The 14,637-nt window shown below is 39.9% G+C and overlaps 1 long non-coding RNA gene across 1 annotated transcript in view; it reads right to left on the minus strand.

Moving 5' to 3' along the window:
* Positions 1 to 1,206: 1,206 nt before the first annotated feature.
* LOC136793827 (uncharacterized) overlaps positions 1,207 to 14,637 on the minus strand; it is a 55,248-nt gene continuing 41,817 nt past the window's right edge. Inside the window, exons 2-3 of the long non-coding RNA XR_010839741.1 lie at positions 12,138 to 12,314; positions 1,207 to 1,270 (exon numbers count right to left, since the gene is read on the minus strand). This is a non-coding gene — a long non-coding RNA (uncharacterized lncRNA). The remainder of the gene's footprint in view (positions 1,271 to 12,137; positions 12,315 to 14,637) is intronic.

A 14,637-nucleotide genomic window follows, 5' to 3' on the forward strand; every position in this document is an offset into this window, starting at 1 on the left:
ATGCCGTAGAACTCACATATCACAACTAAGAGTTCGCATGCTGCAACTAAAGGTGCCTTGTGCCGCAAGGAAGATCCTAAGTGCCGCAGCTAAGACCTGGCACAGCCAAATAAATAATAAATAAATAATTTTTTTTAAAAAAAGAAAGATATGAAATGGGTCAAATAGTAGCCTACCATTTATGTAAAAAGGGGGAAAAATTAATATATGCATGACTTATTGGTTGCCTGTGAGAAGGGGGAGTAAGTAGTTGGCAGTTGAGGTTTGGAGCAAGCTTTTTTACTGCATATCCTTTTATACCTTTAAAATTTTGAATCACATAAGAGCATTGTCTACTTTATTAAATAAAATAAAATGTGACTACATGCATGCTCATAGTGATGTCTCAGTATTTTAGGACAGTTAAAAATAATTTCCCATAAGATGGTAGTTCAAAGGGTTCTGGAGGGCTTCCCTGGTGGCGCAGTGGTTGGGAGTCCGCCTGCCGATGCAGGAGACACGGGTTCGTGCCCTGGTCCGGGAAGATCCCACATGTCGCGGAGCAACTAAGCCCGTGAGCCATGGCCACTAGGCCTGTGCGTCCGGAGCCTGTGCTCCGCAATGGGAGAGGCCACAACAGTGAGAGGCCCGCATACCGCAAAAAAAAAAAAAAAAAAAAAAAGGGTTCTGGAGTCAGGCTTTCAGGTTTCAAACTCTGATCCTACCAGCGACCTTAAGTAAGCTACTTAAACTCTCTGTGCCTTAGCTTTCCCGTTTCCCAACATGGGGATCATAAAGTCATTTTGAGGACTGAAGGACAGAATGCTTGCACTGCTTAGCACAATGCTAAACCCATCATAAGGGCACATCAAAGGTTAGCTAGCACCATTCCTAATTTGCTGTGATTATCAAAGCAGCAGAAATTTTAAAGCAAAAGCTGTTCTCCTAAGTCTTAATTTTGTTATTCTAAGTGATACTTAAGTAATTTAAACTGGTCCATTTAACAAATAGAACATAATGGATGGCTAATATAAATGCCAACACTAATAACTGACAAATATTTTGTCATTAAGATATTTTTTCATCATCTACTGTTTTCTTTTTCTCTCTTTTAGTATGTGGTATTTTTCTTAAGCTATAATATATTATTTACTGGATGCTTACAGACTACATCATTATCCTTTCCACAATTAAATATGAAACTATCAGTAGACCCTAAACCTACCTCTTTCTGTCCTCTCTGGTTTTTTGTGTCAGCGATCCTGGTCACCCTATCATCTTCTGTGAGCCCCTGAAGAACAAAGACCACAGTAAGTGATCAGTGTTGTATCCCCAGTACCTGTCATGATGCCTGGAGCATGAAGGCATTCAGTAAAGGTTTGTTGAGTGAATGGACAAATGAATGAATGCATACATGCATGCATGAGAGAAAATGGAGGGAAAGTAATCTTTCTACTTCTGCAGTCTTGCAGAGTCAAAAGAAAGAGAATGAGATGCTAAGGGTTCATGGAAAGTTCAGCAACAAAGAAAGGTTTCATCTTAGCTAGTGCATGAGCTCAAGGAGCTGTTGCTCAGAGGTTCTCCCTGGTGGCAGTTATGAGAACTATTGTAGGACTAGTGAAGAAAACAATTATGGATGGAGCACCGACTGTGTATGAGGCACTGTACTAGACACTTCAATACATTGTTTAAACTTCTCAACGATAATACAAGGTAAATGTTATTCCTATTTTGTAGATAAGGAAGGGGTTATCTAAAGGAAGTACACAAACTATTCAACCATAGAAATTAGCAAATCCTAAAACATTCCATCTATAGCTCAATACCCTGAACTCTGCCTATCTAAGTTCAAAATTAACTATCTTTCTCAAGCAAATGTTCTAACTTGGAAGCCAAATTGTAGGGTAAGATAAAAATAATACAGCAAAACCATTTTTTTTTTTTTTTTTTGCTTTACGCGGGCCTCTCACCACCGTGGCCCCTCCCGCTGCGGAGCACAGGCTCTGGACGCGCAGGCTCAGAGGCCATGGCTCACGGGCCCAGTCGCTCCGCGGCATGTGGGATCCTCCTGGACCGGGGCACGAACCCGCATCCCCTACATCGGCAGGTGGACTCCCAACCACTGCGCCACCAGGGAAGCCCAGCAATTCCTTTTTAAATAAAAACATTATACAGCTCCAAGGTAGCTGCTGAAAGGGTACTTGTAACAAAGTAGTCCAAAGTTCCACTAGGACTACCTTGGAAGGCTTCTCTTTGACTTTCTATCCAGCTGTTTTGTGGGAGAAATTAGAGACACAATGAATGATTATACTATGGTTTCTTGTCATCCTATGCTAACGAATATAACTACTAGGGTAGCTGTGATGGTTAAATTTTATGCATCAATTTGGCTAGGCTATGGTATCCAGCTGTTTGGTCAAACAGTCTAAATATTGCTGTGAAGTTATTCTGCAAATGTGATTAACATCAGTAGACTTAAGTAAAGGAGATTACCTTCAATGATGTGAGTGGGCCTCATTCAATTGAAAGCCTTAACAGCAAAAATTGAGGATTTCTGGAAAGGAAGGAATTCTGACTCAAGACTGTAACATAGGGCTTCCCTGGTGGTGCAGTGGTTGAGAATCTGCCTGCCAATGCAGGGGACACGGGTTTGAGCCCTGGTCTGGGAGGATCCCACATGCCGCGGAGCAACTAGGCCCGTGAGCCACAACTACTGAGCCTGCACGTCTGGAGCCTGTGCTCTGCAACAAGAGAGGCCGTGACAGTGAGAGGCCCGCGCACCGCGATGAAGAGTGGCCCCCACTTGCCACAACTAGAGAAAGCCCGCGCACAGAAATGAAGACCCAACACAGCAAAAATAAATTAATAAACTCCTACCCCCAACATAAAAAAAAAAAAAAGAAAACTGTAACATAGAAGTCTTTTCGGTGTTACCAGCCTGCTGGCCTGCCCTGTGAATTTTTTTAAAGTCAATAAATAAATAAATTTCTTTATTTTTGGCTGCGTTGGGTCTCGTTGCTGCACACGAGCTTTTCTCTAGTTGCAGCGAGCGGGGTCTACTCTTTGTTGCGGTGCACGGGCTTCTCATTGCGGTGACTTCTCTTATTGCGGACCACGGGCTCTAGGCATATGGGCTTCAGTAGTTGTGGCTCGCAGGCTCAGTAGTTGTGGCTTGCAGGCTCAGTAGTTGTGGCTCGTGGGCTCAGTAGTTGTGGCGCACAGGCTTAGTTGCTCTGCAGCATGTGGGATCCTCCTGGCCTGGGGCTCAAACCCGTGTCCCCTGCATTGGCAGGCAGATTCTTAACCACCACGCCACCAGGGAAGCCCCTGCCCTGTGACTTTTAGACTTACCTGCCCCCACAATCAATTCCTTAAAATGAATCTCTTTATATTTTTTTACATATTTATGTATATATATATTTATATACAAAATAATTTGGGAGAAGAGCATTCACAACACTCAGCTGTAAGAATTTAAAGCATTCAAAAATTTTGTTTGTTTGTTTGTTTGTTTTTAGCCGCACCTGGAGGCTTGTGGGATCTTAGTTCCCAGACCAGCGATTGAGCACAGACCGCCAGTGAAAGTGGCAAGTCCTAATCATTGGACCGCCAGGGAATTCCCTAAATACTTTCTCTTTGATCAGAAGTTGCACTGATATATTTTAAGCTTTGGAGGTAAAAATATTAATATGGGGGCTGTGACATGATTTATAATAAGAAATACATATTTGGTCTTCATCCCCATTTCTGGCACAGAGCTCCTAAAACCCCTGGAAGTTCCTAAGTGTAAGAATGACAAAGATGTCTTTTTTATGTTAATGAGTGACTTTTGGAAAGCCCTAGGCAACCAAAGGAGGGGAGGGGGCGGGGGGGGGGGGGGGCCGGGGAGCTGGTTGCCAGGGAAGCCAGCTCTGTGATTAGAGGGTTGAAACTTTGAATCCCACCCCTCTGACCTCTGGGAGGGGAGAGGGGCTGGAGGTTGAATCAACTGCCAATGGCCAACGATTTAATGAGTCATGCCTAGGTAATGAAGCCTCCATAAAAAACCAAATAGACAGGGTTCAGAGAGCTTGGAGGTGCTGGGAGAATGGTGCTCAGAGGGCATGGAAGCTTTGTGCCCTTACCACATGCCTTCCACCTGGCTGTTCCTGACTTACATCCTTTTATAATACACCAATGATCTAGTAAGTAAAATGTTTCTGTGAGACACTCTGGCAAGCTAATTGAATCCAAAGAGGGAAAAGAGGGAGCCTTTAATTTTTAGCGAGTTATTCAGAAGTACAGGTAACAACCTGGGCTTGACATCTGCATCTGAAGTGGCGGACGGGGACAGTCTTGTCAGACTGGGCCCTTAACCTGTGGAATCTGATTCTATCTCCAGGTAGATAGTGTCAGAATAAAGTTGAATTGTAGGACACGCTGCTGGTGTCCAAGATGTGTGGGGGAACCCCTGCCCACATTGAAACTGGGTCCCAGAGCACTCTTTAGGGGCAATCAGAAATAACAGTCAGGTGCCCCAACTATCTGGCACAAATATTGGGGGACCTTGGTCCTGTACATCCTGACTCCCTTTGCTCCAATTACTTATTTCTCTTGGATTCACTCCTGTTGTCTCTTCAGTCTCCGCAACTCTAAATGAAGCTGCCCTGCTCACACAAACATTATATAAATATACATACGGGGCTTCCCTGGTGGCGCAGTGGTTGGGAGTCCGCCTGCCAATGCAGGGGATACGGGTTCGTGCCCCGGTCCGGGAGGGTCCCACATGCCGCGGAGCGGCTGGGCCCGTGAGCCGTGGCCGCTGAGCCTGCGCGTCCGGAGCCTGTGCCCCGCAACGGGAGAGGCCGCAGCAGTGAGAGGCCCACGTACCAAAAAAAATATATATATATACATACGTATTAGTTCTGAAATATATATTAGTCGTGTTTCTCTGGAGAACCATGACTGATATAGAAGCTATACTATTTGCAACAGATCAAAAATAAACTAGTATTAAGAAGATTGAAGTAATTAGGAGTCTGTGTCTCTCTTTTGGTAGCATTTATTCAGAAACATTAACTCCAAATCTGCTTTGGAATCCTACAGTCTCTAATTATAGTACAAAAAGACCCAAGATTTTAAAAATAAAATTAATTGCAGGTCATTTTAATTTTTAAAACACGTGATTTATTGCTTTGATAAAGTGCTAAGGTCATCATTAAATCACACAATGAAAAAGTGATGCAACTTTAAACACCCTGAAGCACTAATTTTAGGAATCCCGTAGGATTTTTTTTCAATCCTTAGGTTGTATCCAGGTTGTGTTGCAATATCCATATTTAGATGTGTCCGTAAACTTTTAAACTTTCCTAAGTTTAAAACCACTAAAATATGAAATAAGAACTATCAGGAAAGCATCTGGAGCAGCCACAAAAGAACTGGAGGGAAGTACAATTACAACAAGGCTCTGAGCAGTTAGGTGATAGTCACTTAGCAATATCTAACAGCAAAGAGAGAATAAAACATAAAATGGATTGACTTTTCTGAAAAGTGTTTGAATCTCAAGTGTTGAAAAAATGTCTAGTTCTCTCAAGTTTATAGAGGCAGACACTGTAGCTCTTTAAGGAGCACCTACCATGGACCAGGGTGCTGGCTGGGAGCTGGACACAATCCCCACCTCTAAAAAGATTAGAGTCTAGTGGAGGAGACTGTCAGACAAGTAAACAAGCAATTGCGATGAATTGCAACATGCTTTATAAAATTATTTCATTTACACTGATTTGAGAGAACACTTTTCCCAGGCAAGAAGGACAGAAAGATGATTGTGCTAGAGAGAAGAGGATTGCAAAGAGAAGATAACAGCCTTCGAGAGAAGAACTTTCACCCAGGTCTTGAAGTAGAAGGGGCAGAGAATTTGAGGGTGAAGAGAAAAGAGATCAAAGCAGGGAAAGTCATTCTAAAATAGTCCAGGCAGGAGATTTCCAAAGCACAGAATTCAGTTTAGCGCTAGGCTAGCAACCTAGCCTTGCTGTAGGGTATGTGGTGGGACATTGCACAAGGTAAAATGAGAAAAATAGGGCTTAGTGAGAGACTGGAGGTGGGAAAAGGGGAGAAACGCCTGAATGTCTGGTTTGGGAAACCGTGGCTGTAGAAGACAGAAGGCTAAAAACAGACAGAAGGATAAAGTGCTCCGGGACGAAGAGGATGAGTTAAGTGGGGGAATGATGAGATTGAAGAGCTAGTGGAATATCCAAGTGGAGATTTCAAGTAATGCAGTAACCTGGGTCTGCCACTTGGGAGAGAGTTTAGGTTAAAAATTTAAGTTCAGTTCTCATTAGCAAACTGAATGAGATTCCCCAGAGGAAGAGGGCAGGACAATAAAAGGAGAGAACCAACGAACGAAACTACTGAATCCTAATATTTAAGAGGCAGACCAAAAGGGAGCAGCCCTGGAGAACGCTGAAGAAGGTCAAGGAGATATTATTGTGCCTTTTTGTTTTATTGTGGCAAATTATACATGACATGAAACATATCGTTTTAACCAAGGATAAGTGCACAATTCAGTGGCATTAATTACATCCACCATGTTGTACAACCATTAGCACTATTTATTTCTGAAACTTTTTCATTACTCCAAACAGAAACCTGGTAACCATGAAGCAATAATTCTCCATTGCCCCTAACCCAAGCCCTGGTAACTTCTAATCTACTTTCTGTCTCTATAAGTTGGACTACTCTAGGTACCGCATATAAGTGGAATCATTCTTTCGTGTCTGGCTTATTTCACTTAGCTTAGTGTCTTCAAGTTTCATCCATGTTTTATCATTCCTTTTTATATATTGTGCCTTTCTAAAATCAGGAAATAGAAACAGGGAGAATAGTCATCATGGGTGTACTAGCACTGTTATTAAGGCTCACACTCTGGGGCTTTGCCAGAGGGAGAAAGGAAGGAGATAAATCAACTGGGAGGCCAGAACTGAAAGTTGAGTGCAGAAACCATGATCCGTTAGCTAAGAACTCTGTGGTAGAGCAGACAGGCATCTGGGAGTTGGAGGTTGCTGGGCAAATCTTCATCTGAGAACCAGATAGCAGAGTGTATTTGGACGGATGACTGAACCCAACACAATATTCCCCTCTTCTGATGGGAAGCCCTGGTGGAAATAGTTCTGCCTGAACAGTTCCACAGGCCCTGGGTGGAGGGGGTAAGGGGTGGGGAGGGGGCTGTGACCTACAGTTACTGTCTGAAGGAGGGTAAAGAGCATGAGCCAGAGAAGCACATCAAAAAACAGGTTACCGAGCAAAGTTAGACAGAGGCGCTGAAGGGCAGGCTCAACCCAGGTGAGAGGAAGAGGAATATGCAGATGCAATGGTGAAATACTCAGAAGCTAACATCAGAGGCTAAATTCTATTAACATAAACTTTGTGTGACCAGGGCAGCTTCATTTAGAAGTGCTAAGACTGGATGGAGACACACAGTGAATTCAAAAGAAATAAGTAATTGGATCAAAAGGAATCAGAATGTACAGGACCATGTTCTCCAAATATTTAAGCCAGAGAGTTGGGGCACCTATGTATCATTCCTGATTGCCCCCGTGTTAATATTTTTGCCCCCAAGGCTTAAGAGATAACAGTACAACTTCTGACCTCCCGGCAAAGGTATTCTGAATGCTTTTAATTCTTACAGATGAACATTATAAATATTCCCTCACTCAAATTATTAAATTATTGGTTGAGAAATTAAGTTTCTCATTATATAGCATCTATCTCAAATAATGTAATTTTGTCATATAGTGAATGTGCTCACCGGGCTTCTGAATCCATAAATCTATCATTTTTTCTGAATAATGAAGCCATAAAATTATAGAGGACTACAGAAGATCTAAATAACAGTAACAAACATAACAGACATATACAGAACACTGGATCAAACAACTATAGACAACAAGTTATTTTCTAGGACACAAGAAAAACCTTTACAAAAATTATCCATATACTGAGCCATAAAGCAAGTCATGACAAGTTTCAAAGGACTGAAATCATATATGGCTGTGCTAGAAATCAATAATTTAAAAATGATAACTAGAAATTAAGAAATGTACTTCTAAATAACCCATGGATCAAAAAAGAAATAAATATGGAATTTTTAAAATGCCATGAATCAAAACTTAGAGGATGCTTCTAAGTATCCAAAAGAAAATTTACAGATTTAATTGCAAAAATTATATAAAATTTAAATTGCTGAAAATGTATGAGCTAAGCAGACTTCTCAAGATGTTGGAAAAAATTACAGCAAAATAAACCCAAAGAAGAAGAAGGAAGAAAATAATAAAGTAACAAAAAAAAAGGAACTCCAAAATAAAAATATAGTAGAGTATCAACAAGGCCAGATGTTTCCTTGAAAAAATTAAAAATTGATAAAATTCTATTGATATGGTTAAGAAAAGAAAGAACAAATAATCATATCAGGATGAAAAGGGGGAGAAAATTATAGTTACTACAGACATTAGAAAGTTAATAAAGATTTGAATAGACATTTCTCAAGAAAAAGTATGCAAATGACTAATGAACCTCAAAGGATGTTCAACATCATTAGTCAGTAGGGAAATGGATATCAAAACCACAGTGACATACAATTCACACCCAGTAAGATGGCTATACTCAAAAACGATAGACAATAACAAGTGTTGGTGAGGATTTGGAGAAATGGGAACCCTTGTTTATTGCTTGTGGGAATGTAAAATGGTACAGTCACTTTGGAAAACACTCTGGCAGTTCCTCAGTATGTTAGACATAGAGTTACCATATGGTCCAGCAATTCTTCTCATAGGTATCCAAGATAAACGAAACCGTATGTCTACATGTGGTACATCCATACAATGGAATATTATTTTTCAATAAAAAGGAATGAAGTATTGATTCTTTCTAAACCTGGATGAACCACTAAAATGTTATACTGGGTGACAGAAGCCAATCACAAAAGACAACACATTATACGATTCCATTTACATGAAAAATCCAGAATAGACAAATCTATAAGAAGGAAGTAGATTTGTGGTTGCCTAGAAGCGGGGTAGAGGGGTGGTGGTAGTCAATGAGGAGTGACTGCTAGTGTTACAGGGAATCTTTGGGGTGTGATGAAAATGTTCTAAACTTAAGATTGTGGTATGACTGCACAATTCTGTGAATATACTAAAAATGTTGAATTACATGCTTTAAATGGATAAATTTTATGGTATGGAAATTACATATGAGCTGCATTATGTCTCTCCAAAATTCATATATTGAAGTCCTAGCCCCCAGCTCCTCAGAATGTGACTAGATATGAAGACAGGGCCTTTAAATAAGTGATTAAGTTAAATGAGGTCATTAGGATGGGCCCTAATACAATCTGACTGCTGTTCTTATAAGAAGAGGAAATTTGGATGCACTAGGGATGCATGTGCACAGAAAAAGACCATGTGAGAAAACAATGAGAAGCTAGCCATCTGCAAAATAAGAAGAAAGTCCTCAGAAAAACAAAACAAAACAAACAAAAAAAACACCAAACCTGCTAACACCTTGGTCTTGGACTTCTAGCCTCCAAAACTGTGAGAAAATAAATTTCTGTTGTTTAAGCCACTCAGTGAGTGGTATTTTGTTATGGTATCCCTAGCAAACTGTACATATCTCAATCAAGATTTTTTTTAAAGTCTTTTGCCAAACATACTTGGTTCTCCCCTAAAAGAAACTGTGTATTCAGCTCTCCAAACTATTAGAACTATTTAGGTCTCATGTAGAAATTTCCCTCTTTTTTACCTTATTTCCTAAAAGTCTTGCTTGGATTCTTTATTTTTCCATCCTTCCTCATGATAATAGACCTCATTAATATTGGCTCTGGTTTTCAAGGAATGGCTTATTGATTTAGTAAAGGGCTGAGGAAAAGGTACACATAAAAGACATGCAAAATCACTCTACCAGAGCAAGGCAACAGATAATTCAGAAGCTCCCCTTGTTGTAATATATACCCAATCTAATGTGAAAATCCAAGTTCAGGCAATATAAATTTACTGACCCAGGCTTGGGAACTAATACTTTCTTACATTTATACTTCCTCAAAGTAGAAGAAATAGCTTAAAGAACATAATTTGTGCATTTGTCTATTTTCCATTAAAATAGCATCACAGTAAAAGTTGTATAAAAAGCTATTTTAGAGGATATAAACTTTGTGAAATAAAGGCCACTTGTGAATTTGAAATATAAAAAATTAATATGATAATATTATGAACAACTTATGCCAAAAATTTGAAAGTTTAGATGAAATGGACAAATTCATAAAATATTACAGAGAATTAAGACAAATAAATTTTAATTATGTAAGCACACTAATTTAAGAGGATTATTTCTCCCAATAACTCTTCAAATATGTTGCAGTGTATTACCTATAAACTTAATCAAAACCAGGAATACTTTACATGCACAGGATATGTCAGCTGGGATCATCCTGTCCATTGAAATATGGATTGGATCAGCTCGAATATTCACTGCACTATTAGAAAGTCCCATATCTGACTTCCCTGGTGGCGCAGTGGTTAAGAATCTGCCTGCCAATGCAGGAGACACGGGTCCAATCCCTAGTCCGGGAAGATCCCACAGAGCAACTAAACCCGTGCACCACAACTACTGAAGTCTGTGCGCTCTAAGGCCCTCATGTTGCAACTACTGAGCCCGTGTGCTGCAACCACTGAAGCCTGCACACCTAGAGCCCGTGCTCCGCAACAAGAGAAGCCACCATAATGAGAAGCCCTGCACCGTGACGAAGAGTAGCCCCTGCTTGCAACAACTAGAGAAAACCCAGGTGCTGCAATGAAGACCCAATGCAGCCAAAAATAAATTAAAAAAAAAAAAAAGAAAGAAAAGAAAGAAAGTCCCATATCTTCCTTAAGATTCCTGAAAATTTCTAGGGAGATCAAATTCATGTTGTTACCTGGCTCTGATAAAATTTGACCAAACTTTAGTTAAGCACCTCTGAGCCCTCTTTTCAACAAGATCTCAATCTTGGCCTATAAGAAATGCAGCTTTTAGTACAATTTCATCCACCCCCATCCCCTTCACCAAAAGACTTGAAGAAACGCTAGCATAGTTTCTGGTTAGAGTTTGTGTCCCTAGGACGATGACCCCAGCCCCCTTAAGTTCCTGCCTAATAAAGCTCGATGCTGCCAAAAGAATTTACTATTTGTTCCAGCCAACACTTGACTATAGGGCCCTGACCTCCTTTTTCTTAGAGCATTTACTTTAAAAAAACTTGCAATCATAAATTCTTTCTCTGTCTCTTTGAGACCTATCTTTTACACTCAAGAATGTGTTTCTCGGGCTTCCCTGGTGGCGCAGTGGTTGAGAGTCCGCCTGCAGATGCAGGGGACGCGGGTTCGTGCCCCGGTCCGGGAAGATCCCACGTGCCGCGGAGCGGCTGGGCCCGTGAGCCGTGGCCGCTGAGCCTGCGCTCCGAAACGGGAGAGGCCACAACAGTGAAACGCCAGCGTACCGCAAAATAAATAAATAATAATAAAATAAAATCTTAAAAAAAAAAAAAGAATGTGTTTCTCATGTACCTGGGAGCCATCTCTTCGAAATGTAGTCATTAGGAAAGATACAACCCGTGTCTCCCAGTTTCTGGAGGGTAGGAGCCTAAGTTCAATAAGCATCACTTAGCAAACTGATGACCTCATCATATTGACTAAACCTCCCCCACTGATGTCGTCCAGTACTTTTTCTTTCACACATTCGAGCATTTAAAAAGCCTCCCACCTTTTGTTTTGCTGGAGTTGAGCTCAGGATATACCGAGGTCTCTCCTCTACTGCAGTGGTACCAGATAAAGTCAATCTTGCTGTTTATAACAAGTGTTCAGTACAAAGTTTTTCTTTCATTTTTGCTTTGAATTTTTGCTTCTGCTGAGTTAATTTAGGTAAAGGAAGGTCTCACTGTCCCACATGTGCCATTTCTTTTTCACATTTCTTTTTGGATCCTGTTGCAAAACCCAATACCTCTCCCTAATTTCCTTAAAAACAAAACAAAACTTCTACAAGTAATTAGTGTGAACAGCCAGTTTTACTGAAACATGAGGGAGAAAGAGGTAATTTACATCACAGAAAAGTAAATGCTTATAATAGAATATCATAGATCCTTTTACAGACCCCTTTACCTTTTTGCTATATTGTTCAGCCATCCTCTTTTGTTCCTCAGCTCCTCTTCTCCAAGCTTCTCTGGACACCATTCCTTTCCTGTACCAAGCAGTCTGCTACCTCATTTGTTCCTGTGTCTCCTGCTGACTCTGCTGAGATTCTCACCTTCCACCCCAAGAAGTTGATTGAAGTATTTCCTAAAGTAAGACAATTCCCTCCCTAAGATAAATTCCAGCACCACTTATAAAGGGAATTTTTTACCTTGATACATACAATTCATATAAATCTTATTTACCTATTTGCATATCATTATTGATTCCCTTATCACCATGCTGATAAAAGATGATTGTAATACCTATAGGTACCAAGAAAAAAGTAAGTATTCTCTGCCTTATCAGAGAAGCAAAACCATCAACACCCAGGGGAGAAATTTCACTAAATTAAAGACACTTACTAGTGGCAATTAAAAAGTCCATTACTTCACACATCAAAAATCACTTAAATAGCTATTTATTTTGCTGCATAAAATATATAAAAATAAAAATCATGTAGCTATTTAACACATTATGAGTCTATTAAATGTAATACATGAAAGGCTTTAGCACTAACCTATGTCTGCCCAAAGTACAAAATTCCCTGCACGTATCTAACGCTATTTCTCATTTTTAAATAAATGTCAGCCTTGAAAGAATCCATTTCCTCAAAATTCTCCAAGAGTTATTTTTCATTCTATTGCCCATGGACCTTTAGTCTCCATTTTCATTTTTCATCTCTGGAGACTGGCTTGGATAACTATTAGCTGAAAACCACAAACTACAGATTGTTTAATTCACACCTAGTAGAACCCTCAGTGAAAACGACAACTTGTTATAAGTAAGCAAATTATGATGAGTCTGGAATGGCTACTCTATCTACCAAGAACATGCTGAATGATAAAGGTAACACTTATTATCTACCTATTATGTCTAGTCATTTTAGATGCCTATTCTCTTTAAGTTTTACAATCTGGTGGCAGGTGAGTATAAGCATACCGATTTTATAATTTAGGAAATGATGGTGAAGGGGCAACTGCCCCTTGCCCTTAAATTAAATAGCTAAGACGTGACAGAACTTGATATAAATTCAATATTTTTTTTCTGACTCAAAAGCCTATGCCCTTAATACAATAAAATTTTGTCATGTGCTACTTTTCACATTCTACACGCATTTGCACTGTGGGTATTTTTATCCAAAATTAGAAATTCAGTTAGCTCCACTGTAGATACTGTGCCTCAGTCTGTTGAACAGATACAATTAGGTAGCATTGCACTATTTACAAAAAATGTGCCACTTGTTTTAAGTAATTTTAATACCTCCAAGAAACATTTAAATTGCTTTTCACATAATAAAATTATTTGTGTTTTAGCTGATGAGCTACACCTATTTTCTAGACATTACTTTAAAAAATCCTGGCAAGTTTTTATTTCTCCAAAAACATACAGAAAAATACAAAATATTTTTTAAATTTTATTTAATAATTATTCTTGGGGAAAATGTCACTTTTTGGAACTATAGTGAATTTGCAATGTTTCAGGTGTACAGCAAAGTGATTCAGTTATATATATATGTATGTAATATATATGTATTCTTTTTCAGATTCTTTTCCATTATAGGTTATTATAAGATATTGAGTATAATTTCCTGTGCTGTACAGTAAGTCCTCGTTAATTTTGTATATAATAGTGTGTATCTATTAATCCCAAATTCCTAATTTATCCCTCCCTATTCCCTTTCCCCTTTGGTAACCATAAGTCTGGTTTCTATGTCTGTGAGTCTAGAAAAATGTCACTTTTCATCATCACTCCTTCCTTTTCCTAAATCTCATTCATATTTTACAATAGGTCACCTATCTTCTGCTCCTGCCCATACACACATAAGCACATATTCAGGACCACAAACACAAGAGTCCCTGATGACTTCATGTTTACAAAGAAGTTAAAGAATAGTGCTTTTTGGCCTTATTCTATGAGGCCAGCATAACCCTGATTCCAAAGCCAGACAAATGCATCACAAAAAAGAAAATTAAAGGCCGATATAATTGATGATCATACATGCAAAAATCATCAATGAAATATTAGCAAACTGAATTCAACAATACACTAAAAGAAAAATATACATTAAAGGAATCAGGGCTTCCCTGGTGGCGCAGTGGTTGAGAATCCGCCTGCCGATGCAGGGGACACGGGTTCGTGCCCCGGTCTGGGAAGATCCCACATGCCGCGGAGCGGCTGGGCCCGTGAGCCATGGCCGCTGAGCCTGCGCGTCCGGAGCCTGTGCTCCGCAACGGGAGAGGCCACGACAGTGAGAAGCCCGCGTACCACTAAAAAAATAAATAAATAAATAAAAGAATCATACAAGACTGGTTCAAGATGGCGGAGTAGAAGGATGTGCGCTCACTCCCTCTTGCGAGAGAACCAGAATCACAAATAACTGCTGAACAATCATTGACAGGAAGACACTGGAACTCACCAGAAAAGATGC

Source organism: Kogia breviceps, chromosome 1, assembly GCF_026419965.1.
Source record: "Kogia breviceps isolate mKogBre1 chromosome 1, mKogBre1 haplotype 1, whole genome shotgun sequence".
NCBI classification, from domain to species: Eukaryota; Metazoa; Chordata; class Mammalia; order Artiodactyla; family Physeteridae; genus Kogia; species Kogia breviceps.